We start from the raw sequence: 15,862 nt of genomic DNA, 5'->3' as shown, positions 1-15,862 counted from the left end.
AGGTAAAAGCGTGTTTAAAAGGAATGCGAACAGCGGAGCGCCTAGGCTCCGCTCTGTTCGCATTTTTCCCCATCGTGATATATTACACGACAAAGATATTCCCGAGGTGTCTGTACAAAGCGCGGACGTACAGGAAGGAAAACTATGACTCAGAATGTTCTGCTTACATTCAAGAGCTGAATTTACTTTCACTTCAAAATCGAACTTCAAAGGCGTTTGAGGGATCACGTGTCCAAAGGAAAAGTTGAAAGAAAGAAGAAATCAGGCCTCTTATTCATGCTTGGGAAATAATCGTTCATTGCCTACTGCTGAAGTGTCCGCTTTCATACCGCTTTTACGTGGTAATTTAGAAGAACCGCGCTTTTTCTCCAGCTACAAGGCTGCAATAGGCTTATTGTCACTTCCATCAATGGACATCTGGGAAAGCTTTCTAACCCCATCCCAAGTCTCCCATTATTTCCGAACTCTCATTATTTCCGAACTCCCATTATTTCCTAGAACACATGCGTAGCACCAGCCATATTTAATCCTTCATCGTGAAAACAGAGCGCACAAAAAAGACGAAACACTAAATATAGAAAAGGACGAAACATGAGTGCTCCGTCCTGTTCTATACTTAGTGTTTCGTCTTTTTTGTGCGCGCTGTTTTCACGGTCACTACTTACTAACTGGCCCTTCGTTAGACGTTATATTGAATCTTTTCTTGTCCTTCTTCATGCCATTTCGTACGCAGATTCCAGCAGACACGCATATCCAAGCATCGTGCGGAAGCGAGAAATATGTGACCGTCCCTTTCGTGCCCGTTTTCGATATTTGATTCACCTGTGGACGCCGTGCGATGTGAATACCTTACTGCGCGAGTAAAAGCCCAGTACAGGTAATGGCGCCTGCGATACGTGCCTGTATAGTGCCGCATCATACTCAGAAAAGGCAGCCTGCACTCGATGAAGTAAGTCCACCTGCATTGACAGCGAATGACTGACTCAAGGGCACTAGCCTCCCAGGTGCGCCGACGACAGCCATAGAGGGGCCGTAGGAGAGAGGGCGGCAAAATCTGCACAAGGCAGTTGGAAGAGGAAGGAGTTGGAGTTTTATTCCTTTAAGGAATAAAACTAAACTGAGCTGAACTGAACTGAACTGAAGAGTCAAGCAGGTGTCGTGAAGACTTCTCGGCGCTGCTTGCCAGCAATGCGTTCTTGGGCCAGCGAGTTGTCTCACTTTCGAGGGCTTCACCGTGGGGTGACACGTGCCAGGCTGTGAAAATCGTGCGCTGTATTAATGAGCCTGTTACAATTTACTGCAATCCTCCCTGCGCGTATGTTGCACTGACATGCAGCCGGCGTCCAGAAGCGAAATCATTGCAGCGCCGTTGGGCGTTGACTGTGTCCACCCATCGCCCGTCGAGCAACAACAAGTCACGCGGTCGCATCTCTGAGAAAAAGCGCGTCCTTGAGTGAAAAATACGTGCGGCGCCTAGCTCCCTTTCCCAGCTCACGTTCCTTCACCCTCGCCAGCATCGGCGGCCAACTGCCTGCCTGTTTTCTTGGATCGGCACCAGTCCAAGTCGCCCTTTCGTCTAACTTCGCTTTATCTCCTCGAACTATATTAACACGAAGAGGCTCGACTGACTTGATTTGGCACACTTCGGGTAGTACGGATGGATGCAAGGCGGAAATGTCCCTGTAGTGTAGAGCTGCAACTGAACCGCTTTCACAGGCCTTCGCATCCTCGGCAAGGAATGGGCCATCATCAAAAGAAGTGGTCATTCTCTCCACCCCTCGTGTCCGCACACTTGTACCATGCGGCGCGCTCTGTTGTGCGTTCATTGCAATCGCTGCTGCCAGACGACGAGTCAGACACGATACAGCTTTGGATGGCTTAAGGTTTACGGGGGTTTAACGTCCCAAAGCGACTCAGGCTATGGGGGACGCCGTAGTGAAGGGCTCCGGAAATTTCGACCACCTGGGGATCTTTAACGTGCACTGACATCGCACAGTACACGGGCCTCTAGCGTTTCGCCTCCGTCGAAATGCGACCGCCACGGCCGGGATCGAACCCGCGTCTTTCGGGTCAGCAGCCGAGCGCCGTAACCACTGAGCCACCGCAGCCGGTTGATACAGCTTTGAACGACGAGTCAGACACGATCCACGACAGTGTGCACGCACGATAGGGCCATGCTTCGAGCCATTCGTGAACGGCACAAGTGCACTGCACCGTTTCTGCACTCTAGACTCGTGTGTGGACGACTATACGCGCCAGCGTCTAACGGGGAAGCAGGCTGAAAGGTCAATCCTGCCCTCGCTCCCCTCATTCAGTGCTCAACATTCGATGTGGTTCGGCAGTGTCCAAAGTGGCTGAAACCACGGAGGAACGTGAAACGCATTTGCCAGATTAGGCATAAAAAAATTGGAGGGACATTTAAGTTCCACCTTAAGGCGTCAATGGGTTAATGCTTATATATGCGTAATTGGTCCCGGGCAGTCCTCCCGGGCAGTCCTCATACAGATCCCGGGGAGTCCTCATACGGCTCCTGGCGCAGTGGCTCAGCAGTTAAGCGATGCGCCACTGCCCTGAAATGTCAAAGTGCTGCCACTGGTGGGGCTTGAGCAGCCCATTTTCTCTTCCCGAGCAAACTCTACCTACCCACCATTCATTTGACTGCCACGGCGCGTTGCTTCTCTGGCGTTTTTTCGTTCACGTTCAATGACGATGACGCCGGATTTTCTACGTCACGAGCTCCTTAAAGCTCTCGCTTTAATATGCGCCAGTCTAGAAACTCGAAGGACAAAAACACAAGCGAGTTGTAAGCATTGCTTTTTTTTTTTTTCTAGCTAGCAGGTTGAGTAAGCAGTTTAACGAGTTGTGGCGTAACTCAGTGCCTGAAACCAGCCGCAAAAAAAAAAAAGCGCGTAAACATGACGCGAAAGCGGTGCGAATAAGCGGAACCAGCTGGTTTCGTCCCTCACTTCACGTGCCAACGCCGTAATCTCTGCACACGTGAAAGAGCGCTCTTGCGCATCAAAAGCGCCGCTCAACGCGCTCTCCGCATCGCAGCTATGCTGACTCGCAAACTGCATAATATGCACGGCCACGGCGCCCATTAGGGAATGCAGAAAACCGCTTATTCCAATGTCTCTGTGCAGCGACTGCGGGTTCCTTTCCAAGGACGAGGACGTAGCTATAGGAATGTCAATTCGTGAACGTCACAGACCATCAGCTTGCGCTCACAGGTGGCCCGTGAATGCCACAATGCGGGCCTATCTACGCCCTCTATCGTTCCACAAAAAAAGCAACAGAAAGCAAATGAATACTGGCACGCACGACACCGTACAAGGCTGAATGCGTAGCGGGAACAGCAGCCGCTCTTGTCCCGGACTAAGGATACCGACCATGCAGCAGGGGTTTTTTTTTTTTTTTTTACCCTCAAGCTCTCTTTGATTAAAGTTTTTCACCACCACCACCACCTCTTTGACAAAGACAACGCTTCTATAGATGTAGCACCTGGTTCTTCGAACAGGTCGGGCCAAAGAAGTATCAATTTTGTCTTTTGTCAAACTCGAAGCGGCTGTCCCCCAACACCTGCGTTTTGACGAATGAGACGGTGCGGTCTGTTTGTGTATCGAGCTTGGATGGGTGCTGAGATTCTTCGCACCGCAGAGCGACTCAGTAGCCTCCAAGGATGGTTTTTCAGCCATTTTTCGTCGACATGTGATCGTCTTCTTGGCACGGAATTTGCAAATCGTGTAAGCGACAGATAATTACCGATCAATTTCACTGATTAACTAGTGCATAATCTAAAACCACGGAAGACGTAATTCCCTTCCGTGTCGCTTCCTTTCTATCGTCTTTCAAGTTCTTTCATCCGTACAAGAACGGCTTCCTTAAAGGACATTCATGAGACCCCTAACAATGCAGCACTGTTCCTTCGTGACATTCGTTCCAATCTTCATCGTAACATCCCGTTAATGTTATATTTCTATGTTTTACTAAGTGCCTCATTGCCGCCTTTGGCTTAAGCTATCTCGAATAAGCCTCTATCCAAGAGTTCTGAACTGGATTCAATGCTTTCTAACCGACCGCATGCAGTTTGTTTCCGCTAAAAGTCATTCGTCGTCTTTTTCAAGAGTTTTCAAGGGTTCCAGGAATTGTCCCTGTCGCCTCACTCTTCCTTGTTTATATTAACGATATGTCTGCTTCAATAACCTCTACCACCCGCCTTTTCGCGGCCGGCTGCGTACTGTACCGCCCTATAACTCTGCCTTCCAAAACTTCTATAACTTCTGCCCTCCAAAATGGCTGGCAATTCGCATACAACAGTGGTGTGTACTTGGCTTATGTCTGTGTAAGGCTGTGCTAACTTCCTTCCACCACCGCCGAAGCTACACACCTCCTACTTAAAAAATAATTTCCAGCCAAATCGTTTAGGTACTTCACTAATGATTTCACATGGTCTTGACACGTAAACCACTTAACTAATGTTTCCAAGCGAACTGTTGGATACCTCTCACGTAACCAGTCCCTGGCAATATCTTCTATAAAACTACTAGCTTACAGCCTTACAGCTTGTGACTTGAATAATCAAGCGTTATTTGATCCACCCCGTTATAGCCTTAATACAGGTCTCGAATTTGTTCGGAATCGTGCCACTCGGTTCAGTCTCTCAAACGACTCGCACTGCTCCAGAATCTCCGCCCTGAAATCAAGCGCCGAATTTCAGGCCTCTGGTTCAGCAACGTTATTTCACACCTCACCAGTTCATCCAACTAGTGCATCGAACCCTAACAGCATCATCCCGCCACGTGCCTGCGAAACGACTTTCCACGACTGGAATGGCCTTCCCAGCCATCTGGCGTTCATCCATAATCCTACTCGCTTCAAGACTGCCGTTGAAGAAGCTGCCTCATCATCGCCACGTTTACCACAAGCCAATTATTGCCTCTTGTGGTGTCCTATATCGGGACTGTGGGAGTATCCATAAATAAATAAATAACAACAAATGGAGACCACGCCTCCTGTCTGCGGCACTTTCGTTTGCACCCTCGTTGCTTCGCGGTAGGCACTGCACGCCCTCACTCTTCTATGCGGTCAGCACGTCATCACTGTACTACGCAGTCCGCAGTTCTTCAAGCCCGTGAAAATGCAAGGGCCAAATCTCCAAGCACTCTTCATGACAGTCCTTCAGGAACTCCGGTTTATCCCGACGAACAGACACACAGCAGGGCCAGCAGTCACTCGTAGGCAGAGAAACTTCAGCAGGCTGAGGAAAGGCTACGCGCAGACCCCCGTACATTTCTAATAGAATTCCGAACACCCAAACGAGTGTATTACACTGTTCATATCGGAAAAGTCGGCCGAGAGCAGGCGACGGCTTCGACGCTTGACGAAACTGCAATAGACGTCCTGCGGAGGAAGGCAAATGCAGAAACGTAGCGTCGGGACGACCAGGACGCTTCTACGCCTGCCATCCACAAGCAGAGCGTTCGGCCACTGCTGCTGTAAGCTACGCCTGAGACCTCCGGCTGCTCTACGACGATGGAGATAGCGCAACTCAACGGCGCTACTAATGGCGAGAAGAGCTGGCGAGCGTGTGCTGCCCTTCGATCGGAAAAGCGAGTCGACGCTGCCCACCAATGCCAGCCGCTACGTTGACGCCGTTGCGAGAACGACGCAGCCGGAAGCGAAGGCCTCGAGGGGAAAGAAAGAGAGAGTTGGCTCCGCGGCAGTTCGGGTTTCATCCGCCGGCGCCGTGTTTCCTCCTCCTCGCTGCTGTGCGGCCGACCTTCGATAACAGAGCAGGCAGCGAGCGCGGACGGCGCCCTGAACAAACTTAAGGAGCCAATGCCAGCCAAGAGGCACTCGGCGCCGCCAAATCGACAGCAGCAACGACAACAAGGCCTGCAGTGCGGAACAGAGACTAGGCAGCGGTCCTGGCTTCAACGCGGACAGTAGAGAGAACGTGAGTGCCTGCCGTTCCTCCTCCGCATTCTTGTTTGTCACTGTAGCGTGACGGATGCCTACGGATTGTATGCGCACTGAATGAAGCTTGTTACCACAACACAGCGCTCGGGAGGCAGTGTAGGACGTTTTGGTAAGTAGAACGGCGAAGTTCTGCGCCAGTTGGTCTGACATGTTGATGGGTACAAAGGAACCGCGACAGGACGTGGGAAGAGAAGTGGACAGGACTATTTTGTGACAGGACCCAAAAGCAGTGACTGTGTGGCAGTACACTAAGTGATGTCCGTCAGACTCGTCAGGTGGTCTGTTTTTACGAGCACACAATCGGATAAAAAGCAACGAAATCACTGAGTAGCCTATTAAGGCTTCGTGAACTTTTTTTATATCCGCACTACTCTTGTACCTGTCTGTCGTGATTTTCAACGAGGAACGTCTCTGTTTGCCCCCCCCCCCCCCCCCCCCGGCTTAATAACACTTAATTAAGCGTATCTGCACGAGTGGTATAACCCCTGATATAATCCATCCACAGATTTCTCACGGTCTTTATCCCCCCCCCCCCCCCCCCCAATATAGTCCACCCTATGGCTCTGTTCTTAAAGTTCGAGCGCTTGGTTCGCGATTAGTACAAATTATAATACTTCACGCTACTAATTAACACCATGCCTTCCCTCCGTAAATCACTTCTTGTATGAAGCGAGGCAGCTGTATGAGCCGAAAATTTTAATAGTCTGAAGTTAATTACGATCAACGTGGTGTGGTCCCGGCCAAATGGTCGAATCGTTCTTTCCATCAGGTTACCGCAATGAGTGATGAGCGCAGAAAATGGAAGCACGCTTCCTTTCGAGACTTTTTTTTTTCACTCGAACTGTTCCTGATTCATTCATTCATTCATTCATTCATTCATTCATTCATTCATAGCCCTTTCGGCCATGGTGGTGTCAATTGACACCACAGCAGAAATATTCCGCTCGCACCTCAGTAGAGGACAAAAACAAAAATACAATTAAATTTCAATTTAATACTTCCTCCTGGATCCCCGTTTCTATCGGCATCGTTTTTCATGCATTTCTATTGATCTGTGTGTCTAAGGAAGGATTGGTCTACGGAAGAAGACAAAGCGGCATGGTAGGCATGAGGTGAAGAAGCCGAGGTATGGCAAATTTGTACATTTATATCTCACTAACCATTCCTTCTTTTGCGCGCCGATGTGTAAATGTTTTGTGAAACGTCTAGTGATGATAGGTATTCTTGTTAGAGGAAGTTGTGCCAGTTGTGCGCATATGATGATGGGTGCTGTGCTGCTGATATGAATATTCCTCCCGGAAATTAGACGAAATCTTAAAATTATTTTGATGAACTGGAAAATGGAAATTTTCGCTATCGTAGAGAATAAATGTTGGGATCGAGCTTGGAAGTGGATGTCGGTGAACAATAACTGGTGCAAGGTAACAGTGAGAATAAATTGACTCCTGACGTTGCGCTCAGGAATCTCTCATTTCCTACCGCTCTCCCCCTTCCGTGGGTATCGGTAGAGAGCTGCAACCGAGGCACTGCAACTCACGTACTGCCACTCGTGCAGCCATTGGAGAGCAGTGTAGCGTGTTTGGCTGTTTTTTCTTGAGAACGCATGTTCGGTGTGTTCATAATTGGCTTCTGCTTTCTCCCCGGCCGAGAGATATCAACGCCGCATAAGCCTACGGATTAGGGGGGATTTCTTGTAGCCTGTACACAACAGCATTTGGTCAAAATGGAGGCACGACTACGTGGATATGGGGCCTAAGACCTTCAATTTTATAAATTAGTTTAACAGCTCGTTTGAAAACAGGCGCAGGCCAGATGCATTGTACCTCGTGCAAGCTGAGAACTTAGATGTGCCTGACTCCGCGCTGTGCGGCACTGGTATGCTTCATGAAGCTCGACAAAAGAGGGCATTACAGATTTGAGTAAAGCCTTCATCTTGTTCACAGTCGCCTTCCAGGAAGGGTATGCAAGTTTTGAACATGTATGCTTTTTTCGTCATGTACTGCCAGCTGCTACACATGCCTCTCAGCAATAAGTGCGAGGAGAACTGATAGGAAAAAAGTAAACAGGAGAGAGCGGCGTCTTTTGTGGCGATTGCAAGATCCATCTATCGCTTACAAAGTAGAGAGGGCTTCTTTAGAGTTCTCCACACTGCAAAATAAGAAATTTTTTTTTCACTTCTTTGTTGTGAATCGCTGTAACCAAAGCGGTACCTTTCGCATTTTACACCCACTCAGCCGTGATATCCTATTTTGATACCAACCCTGTAAATCAATTACTACTTGCACCACGAGCTTTAAATTTTTACTACGTGGATATGGGGCCTTAGACATTGTACAAACACAGAGAAAAAAATTTGTGACCAAAATAAAAACATCTGAGGCGGAAAGGGATAGAGATGGTCTATCTAATATTTATATGGCCCTTCGTTTTCTGGTAAAACTGTCTGTGACCCGATTCTCGCATCTCGAAAACATTTGTCAAAAATTGGGTTACACCCAATTTCTCTCCGGAAACAAGCCATCTGGAGGATGTGTTTTTCCAGTTCACAAAGCTGGAGATACTGCAACAAAAATTTGTACATATCTAGCTCTTGTTCGATAGAGATGTGTCGTTGGTCGACCGGGGATGTTAAACCTATTATAAGGCTCGTTTCTATGAGGCGGGTGAATTTCAGGATTAGTTCGAAAAGGGCGATTTAGAAACGAGAGGCGAAAACATGGCTACCGACCAGACGTCTTATCAGAGTCAGTGTAATAAGCGCAACCTACGCTAATGACATCACGATCCAAGGACTTTGGCTGTTTAAAACGTAGCTTTTATGCTGAACGTTATCGCACTGTGCAAATAAAGGCAGGCCTGTCTTACTCGGGCGCTGCAGTGCTCCGCTGGAAATTGGTAACGTACGCGAAGAGATATTTACAATAAATTATGGAGAAAAATCTTTGGTAGGCAATTTTTTTTAGTGTAACCCGTGATTTCCGTGTTGTTTATGAAAGAAGCCAACCACTCAGCGCCATCTGACTAAAAGAAAAACGAACTGTTTTAGTAAACAGTCTTGTGCCTCAAAAAGTAACCAAAAAGCCGAACTATGATAATATTTTTGAATAACCCGATTCGCACCCAAATCTGAAAAATACCGCCCGATTTTTACCCCCTCCCTCCCGTACTTAGAGAAAAAATAAAACTCGAAAACAAAGGGTCCTAAATATGTAGATCAAGGGAAAATCGGATAAAGATATGAATGGCTATCTCCGCAACTATGTCCAGCAAAGCATTCACGTTTCACTTCGCGTCGTCTGTTCCATAGGGCTGTCCATGGTTGTTGCCACCTTGAGGGTTCAGTTGTGCTCGTAGCTATGCGGCTGGCCGTGAAGGTAGTGCACGACCAGATGAGACGGCTGATCCTCTGGAAGCCCTGCTTGCCGCACGTGTCCCGGAAAGCTAAAGACCGATCATGCACCTCGAACGGCTTTTAGTGGGCCTTGTGTATGAGGGACATGCTCGCGATGTCGAGGTTTCTTCAAGGAAAGAAACCTCATTGCCGTGACGCCGACGCATGCCCCGCAGCAAGCCCGTGAACCGGCTCGGTCAATAAGGCCGCGCGCAATGCCTGCTCACAACAGCCGGCAAAAGGGTGCGCTTGCGAAGCACGCGAAGGGGCCTTGGACACGGTCGGGCGCTTCTTCCATTGAAACAGGTGGCCGCCAATGAAAGTGGGAAAAAAAAAAGAAGGAAAAATAGATACTGCTTGCCCCGAGCGATGTTGCGCACGGTAAGATAGAATGTAAGCTATTTCGTTTGAATCATAAACAGGAGCGTTCAAGGACGACTTCATGCCGCTTTGTGTCTCGGTGGCTGTCGTGAGCAGACACACTTCGTGCATTTGCTTGGTTGGTGAATGAGGACATTGCTCCGACGAAGGGCCATCAGTTCTGGATCACGAGACTGTACCGTCCACAACCGAAAAGGTAACATGCTACGAGCAAGCTTGTTTAGAGCGCAGCTCTTTGGCGCCCGTTTATGCGTTTCGCGGCGTCGCCGTCACCGTTGTCCGTTGTAACCAGCAGTGGACACCTTAGTAGCGCTTTAAGCTGCGAAACCGATGGAGCGGGAGCTTGGAAAGCATAGGAAAGGCGCATAACGTACCTATTGGAGCAGTGGACACCTCAATCGTGTTTTTTTTAAGCTACGTGTGGTAGTGACAGATGTGTGCTGCATGTGTTGGCGGCATTGACAACGTTGTGCCATTTTAAGGAAAGGAAGTGCGCATAACTGGCTCCCTGGACCAGTGGACGCCTGAATCGCGCTCATGGGCACGTGGGGTGATGAGAGAGAGAGATGTGGGTTGCAGGCATTGACAGCGTTGTGCCAGCAACGCGGTGCTGAAGCTGTAGGTTGGCGTAGAGAACGTTTTACACTCCGATCATTTTAAGGAAAGGAAGTCCGCATAACTGGCTCCCTGGGTCGTGGGGGGATGAGAGAGAGATGTGGGCTGCATGCGTTAGCGCTGACAACGGTGAGCGAACTCTAGCGCCGCGGTGGCTGATTGGTTAAGGCGCTCGTCTACAGATCGCATCGTAATTTTTCGGCAAATTTCGTAATCTTCGGCAATTTTTTTTTTTGCACCTTAAAGAAAAAGTTACGCGACGCTTAATTAGCATTATGCGATGACAATGCGATAGCGTTAGTTCTTCTACTTGGTTTTAACTGCTTCTCTTCTACTAATCTTTTGTTCATATTTTCTAATAGACTTTGCCATCTATTTCTTTGCTCATTAAAGGTTACTTGCTTAACTTTGCTGAGCAAACTGCTGAGCAACTTAGCTGAGTCATTCATAGTTACTTTTAATTTTTCTTAGTAATGCGTAGTCATTTTCATTTTTCGCTGAGTCATTCGTGGTCATTATCATATGTACATACATTGGGCCACCTTCCGGCCTCTTCCTTAAAAGTCGAGAGAAGGATTTCTCTCTTTTCACTTTGCCACCAGCCAACCGCGACAGGTAGCTCTCCCGTTTATCAACCAAAGCACTGCACGGGCTCGGGCCGGCCCGAAAGATAAGAATGCCGGCCGGCCCGCTGACCTGGGCCGGGCCCGGGCTTGAAGTTGCGGACTCGGGTCCGTAAATAGATGGTCTGCGTCCGGCTTTTGATTCGTCATTGCAAGCTGAGTGCACATGGGGGCGTTTTAGCAGCGACAAGGAGGAAATAAGGTCATGGTGTGGACTCAGGAGAAATTACTGAAGGCTTATTTGCTTATTTTTTGGCGTCTGCTGTAGTCGCGTTTTCCTCAGGCGTGAAAAACAAAGAAGGTTACTGGTTTTGTGCTTTTCGCCCTGCTGTCCGGAACATCTCGGAACTGAAGGAATCCCGCTTTAAAATCTCTATTCTTTGACGCGGAATGAGATAAAGAATAAACTTCATCATTTCTGGGCCGAGTTTCATCAGCTTCAGACGCGCACGTCCGTTACCTTTGAACAATACGAGAGAAGTTGAATGGCGTTTTTCAGTAACTGCACCGAAATACTGCTCTCTCGGAGTCTGAAGCGCGAAACCCGGCAGCGGGTTGCACTACGACCCTAGCGGAGCGCCTGACACACGTCTCGTTTGCACCAGTGTGTTCGCCTACCGAAGTATACATTACCGCTGGCTTGGGCTGTTCCGGAAGTCCGCGATTACGAAGGCGCTCCACATCTGCTGAGTTTCATGTTAACGCTCTCGACCGGACATTTTGAGCCTCATATGTGAGAACCGATGTGATTACAACCCGACCGCGGAGGCAGCGTTTCGATGGAGGCGAAACGCAGAAGGCGCCCGTGTGCTGTGCGATGCCAGTGCACGTTAAAGATCCCCAGGTGGTCAAAATTATTCCGAAGACTTCCACTACGGCACCTCTTTCTCTCTATCTCTTCTTTCGCTCCTACCTTCCTCCCTTCCCTTATGGTGCGGTTCAGGTGTTCGCGGAGATAAGACAGATACTGCCAACGTTACCGCAGTTGCGTCAGAAAGCATCGTGGGTCAGGCGCCAGGCCCGCCTACTGCGCCATTTCATTTCCTCAAAAACCAATTTACATTTCAATTTACATTCATTCAGTTGTCAAATCGGAAGCCGCGTGTTCCGAGATCGTCTCTTATTGTGTTCCTTCGCCTGCCAAAAACACACGTTACGAGAAGCAGCTACACTGGGAACAGAGCATACTGGCTTAGGCCACTACCGGTCTTTCAACACATAATATGCAAAAAAGAAACGCTCCGTCGAAACGCGGCCAATGCAGCCATGAATTTAACTCGCGGAATCATGCTCATAAAAAGTAAAAAATGGCATTGCTTGCAGGGCGTTCTTTTATGCGAAGCATACTACTTTAGCTACCACTTCAGCCCTTCACCGTGGTTATGCGCCTCCAAATCACGTGACACATGACGTCACACCACGTGACACGATGACGTCACGACAGTAGAGAAACGGGGGCCCACCTCGCGCCGTCGCTGTGGTTGTGCTAGGGTCCCTAGAAATACTAGCTGTGCGCCTCCAAATCACGTGATACATGACGTCACACCACGTGACACGATGACGTCACGACAGTGGAGAAACGGGGGCCCACCACGCGCCGTCGCTGTGGTTGTGCGCCTCCAAATCACGTGACACGATGATGCCACACCACGTGACACGATGACGTCACGGCGGTGGAGAAACGGGGGCCCACCTCGCGCCGTCGCTGTGGTTGTGTGCCTCCAAATCACGTGATACATGACGTCACACCACGTGACTTGATGACGTCACGACAGTGCAGAAACGAGGGCCTACCTCGCGCCGTCGCTGTGGTTGTGCGCCTCCAAATTACGCGACACGATGATGCTTCGCATTCTCCAGGCTTAACCAAGTTAAGCCTCAGCCCTTTTTATATTTGGACAGGCCGGGGCATAAAAACGATGATTATAAATCTAGACGCAAAGTTGTTTATTTACGTTTGTACTCTTTATATGGATCTCGGAACTTGGGGGCTACACACACGCGAGAAAACTGTTCTAAGAGCCGAGCTTTACCGGCCATTGTTTAACTTGTGCCGTAGGGGCCCACTTGTGCACAGTGAGCAATTTATCTCTTACAGGTGCACTCAATAGAACCTGGAATCAATATTTTTATGGTATTCGATCTACACACGTCTACCATTCTTAAAAACTCCGAACTATTATCTTGTGTTGCCGATTTCACTATTAAATCACGTTAAACGTCCGGGCTCCCGCCTTTTTTTGTCATCGCGGAGAATAGGAGGAGTCAACAAACACAGTTGCCGTGGAGAAAAGCACGCGAGGCGTGCCTTTCAGCCAATCGTGTGAAAATGTGCGAGTTGCTAACTGGACTGTGCGCTCAGCCAGAGCAGACAGTCGGACGCATGACGGCAGCAGACAAGGAGAAAACATAAACCGCTTGCTCCGGGCTTTTTATTTCTGTACTATGTTCTCTGAACCACAAATATGTAACAGTTTTATTAAAATATTACTCGCGTCGTGTCTAAAAAAAGTAATAAAAGCTACTTTCGGCGTCTTCACAGATTATAATATTTTCATTGCACATCCCAGAGTGATCAGGTTGAGTGTCGGGAAAGCAAATAGTCCACGCGCATTTTTACTTCCGTGGGCTTAATTTTCGGCTATGCTGCATGCTACTGATACAGTTTATTCACGGACCTCCCCACCCCACCACCCTGCGAGGAAATAAATAAATATAATAAAAGCGGACATGAATTTTTCCAGGACGCTCTTTGGTGCACCTTGAAGCTCCTTGCGAGTATGTTTTTGCAGGCTAGTTGGTGCCTAAGCATTGTGGGTTTTTTGCGCAAAAGACACGACACAGAAGAAACGAGGTAGACAGGACAAGCGCTTACTAACAACTCAGGTGTTTATTGACATAACATTTGACATAACTTTGAGCCCAGAGGCAACAAGCCCCTGCTTCCCTTCAGCTCGGCACACTCCAAAGCCGTGAAACGAGGCATTGTGAAATCGTGCCTTTCCAACGCTCTGAGCAAGTCCTGCCTGCATTTGGTAGGACGCAGCTTTGACATCCAGTTACAGCGCCTTTCGAGCGCAGGCTGCCAGACGGCCTTGCTGGCATCAACTGCCGAGAACCTGCTGAAGAAACCAGCCAGCATACCCGATCAAATTGACCGGAAGAAAGTGGCGGTTATTCCGTACATTCACGGAATCTCGCATAATATTAAGAAGATCGGTGCTAGGGCTGGTGTTAGAGTGGTTTTTAACGCTCCTGAAAAACTCTCCAGGATTTGCAGGAGAGTGAATGCGGAGGATGCGGCCGTCGCTTGTTCGAAGCGGCACCAGCAGCGATTCGTGGCCTGTAAAAAGAGCGTTGTGTACTCGATACCACTTGCCTGTGGTAAGCAGTACATTGGCCAAACTGGCAGGTGCCTTAATGAAAGGCTGAGGGAGCACGCAAGAGATGTCAAGAACAAGTCAGGTAGCAAAATGATTGACCATATTCGAAATTGCCGCAACTGCACTCCCGCGCTCGAAAAAACTTCAGTACTGCGCCGGTGCAAGACACAACTTGGAAGAGAGATAATTGAGGCCAATGAGATAGGAAAATCGGGTAACTCGTGTGTCAGTAATCCTTCAATTTTGCTCTCAAGAAAAGAAATCAGTTATCTTGCGCAGAATTAGAGCTCGAAACATGCATTCACTCGTGCGATGGTGGGATCTGTGCTGATATGATATATATGTATGCGAAGTCTTTTCTTTCCCTTTTCGTGTTTGATAAGAGCAGCTGCTGTATTTAAGCAAATGTTATGTCAATAAACACCTGAGTTGTTAGTAAGCGCTTGTCCTGTCTACCTCGTTTCTTCTGTGTCGTGTCTTTTGCGCAAAAAACCCACAATGTTGAAGCTCCTGCACGAATGGTCCTAGGCCGTGCCGTCCCTAACGCCGAGCTTGTCGGGGTCGGGCCCGGGCTTAGTAGAGTGATAAGGTAGCGCACCCCGGCAGGGCCCGGATCTGAACCCAGTGGTCTGGGCCGGGTTCGGACTTTGAGTCTCAGGCTCGGGCCTCATATCGAGGACCGCGCAGTGCTTTAGTACCAGGTGGCGGGCGGCTCTTGCCACCCACCAGATAGCAGATGGTGGAAGGCGGCAAGTGTACACACCATAACGCCGTCAACGACTTTACTTCACGGCATTGTTGCTGAGCTCATTCATCGAGCATCCAGTTGTGGCCAGCTTTTCCAGGCAGAACAGAGCTAAGAAATCGGAGCAGTGCATTTTGCTAGCTGTATCGCTTTAATCTATATATCGGCATAGAGAAGAACGTACGTCCTCTCATATCCTGTTTTTGCGTTTTCAACTCCGAGTAGCTCTGCCGCTCTTATTTTTTTTAACCACTCAAGTAAGGTGATTTGCAAAATGTCGGCGCTAAATAGACAGGGATGAAGCACTAAAGGATTTCTCGCGCTGAAAGCATGTCATACTCAATGAAAATTTTCTTCAGTGGGACGATTCTAGCGCAAAATTAGTTCACCACAAATTAACATAGCCAGACAATGGGTATCATCGGCAGCCGACCGTTCATAGCGCTAGAGACGAATGGCCTTCAGAAAACCCACAACCATTAATTACGCTGCATGATCCAAGGTGATCAGGTCGTCATCCACTGTTGCTCCAAATTCAGTTCGTCAAAGAGAAGAAAACTGTCACGAAGTGACAGCGAACACGGATTTTCGCATCTGGCTTGGGTGACATCAGACCAATGATTGTTCCCTCAGGTCGCAAACAATTTCTTTATCGCGGTGGTTTCTTCGCCACAGAGGCAAAAAAAAAAGTAATGAGAGCTGTCAAACCTAAGGACGTGTCCTTCACCAACCAGCGCGAAAAGCT

The 15,862-nt window shown here is 48.7% G+C and overlaps 1 protein-coding gene across 1 annotated transcript in view; it reads left to right on the top strand.

Annotated features, from left to right (window-relative positions):
- Positions 1 to 5,726: 5,726 nt before the first annotated feature.
- Positions 5,727 to 15,862, top strand: part of LOC149371729 (flavin-containing monooxygenase 5-like) — a 28,443-nt gene continuing 18,307 nt past the window's right edge. Inside the window, exon 1 of the mRNA XM_089566010.1 lies at positions 5,727 to 5,956. The gene's annotated coding sequence lies outside the window, so the exon portion shown is untranslated. The remainder of the gene's footprint in view (positions 5,957 to 15,862) is intronic.

Source organism: Amblyomma mixtum, chromosome 1, assembly GCF_055824585.1.
Source record: "Amblyomma mixtum isolate Tamu chromosome 1, ASM5582458v1, whole genome shotgun sequence".
Lineage (NCBI taxonomy): Eukaryota > Metazoa > Arthropoda > Arachnida > Ixodida > Ixodidae > Amblyomma > Amblyomma mixtum.
This window is presented reverse-complemented; position numbering and strand designations above follow the sequence as displayed.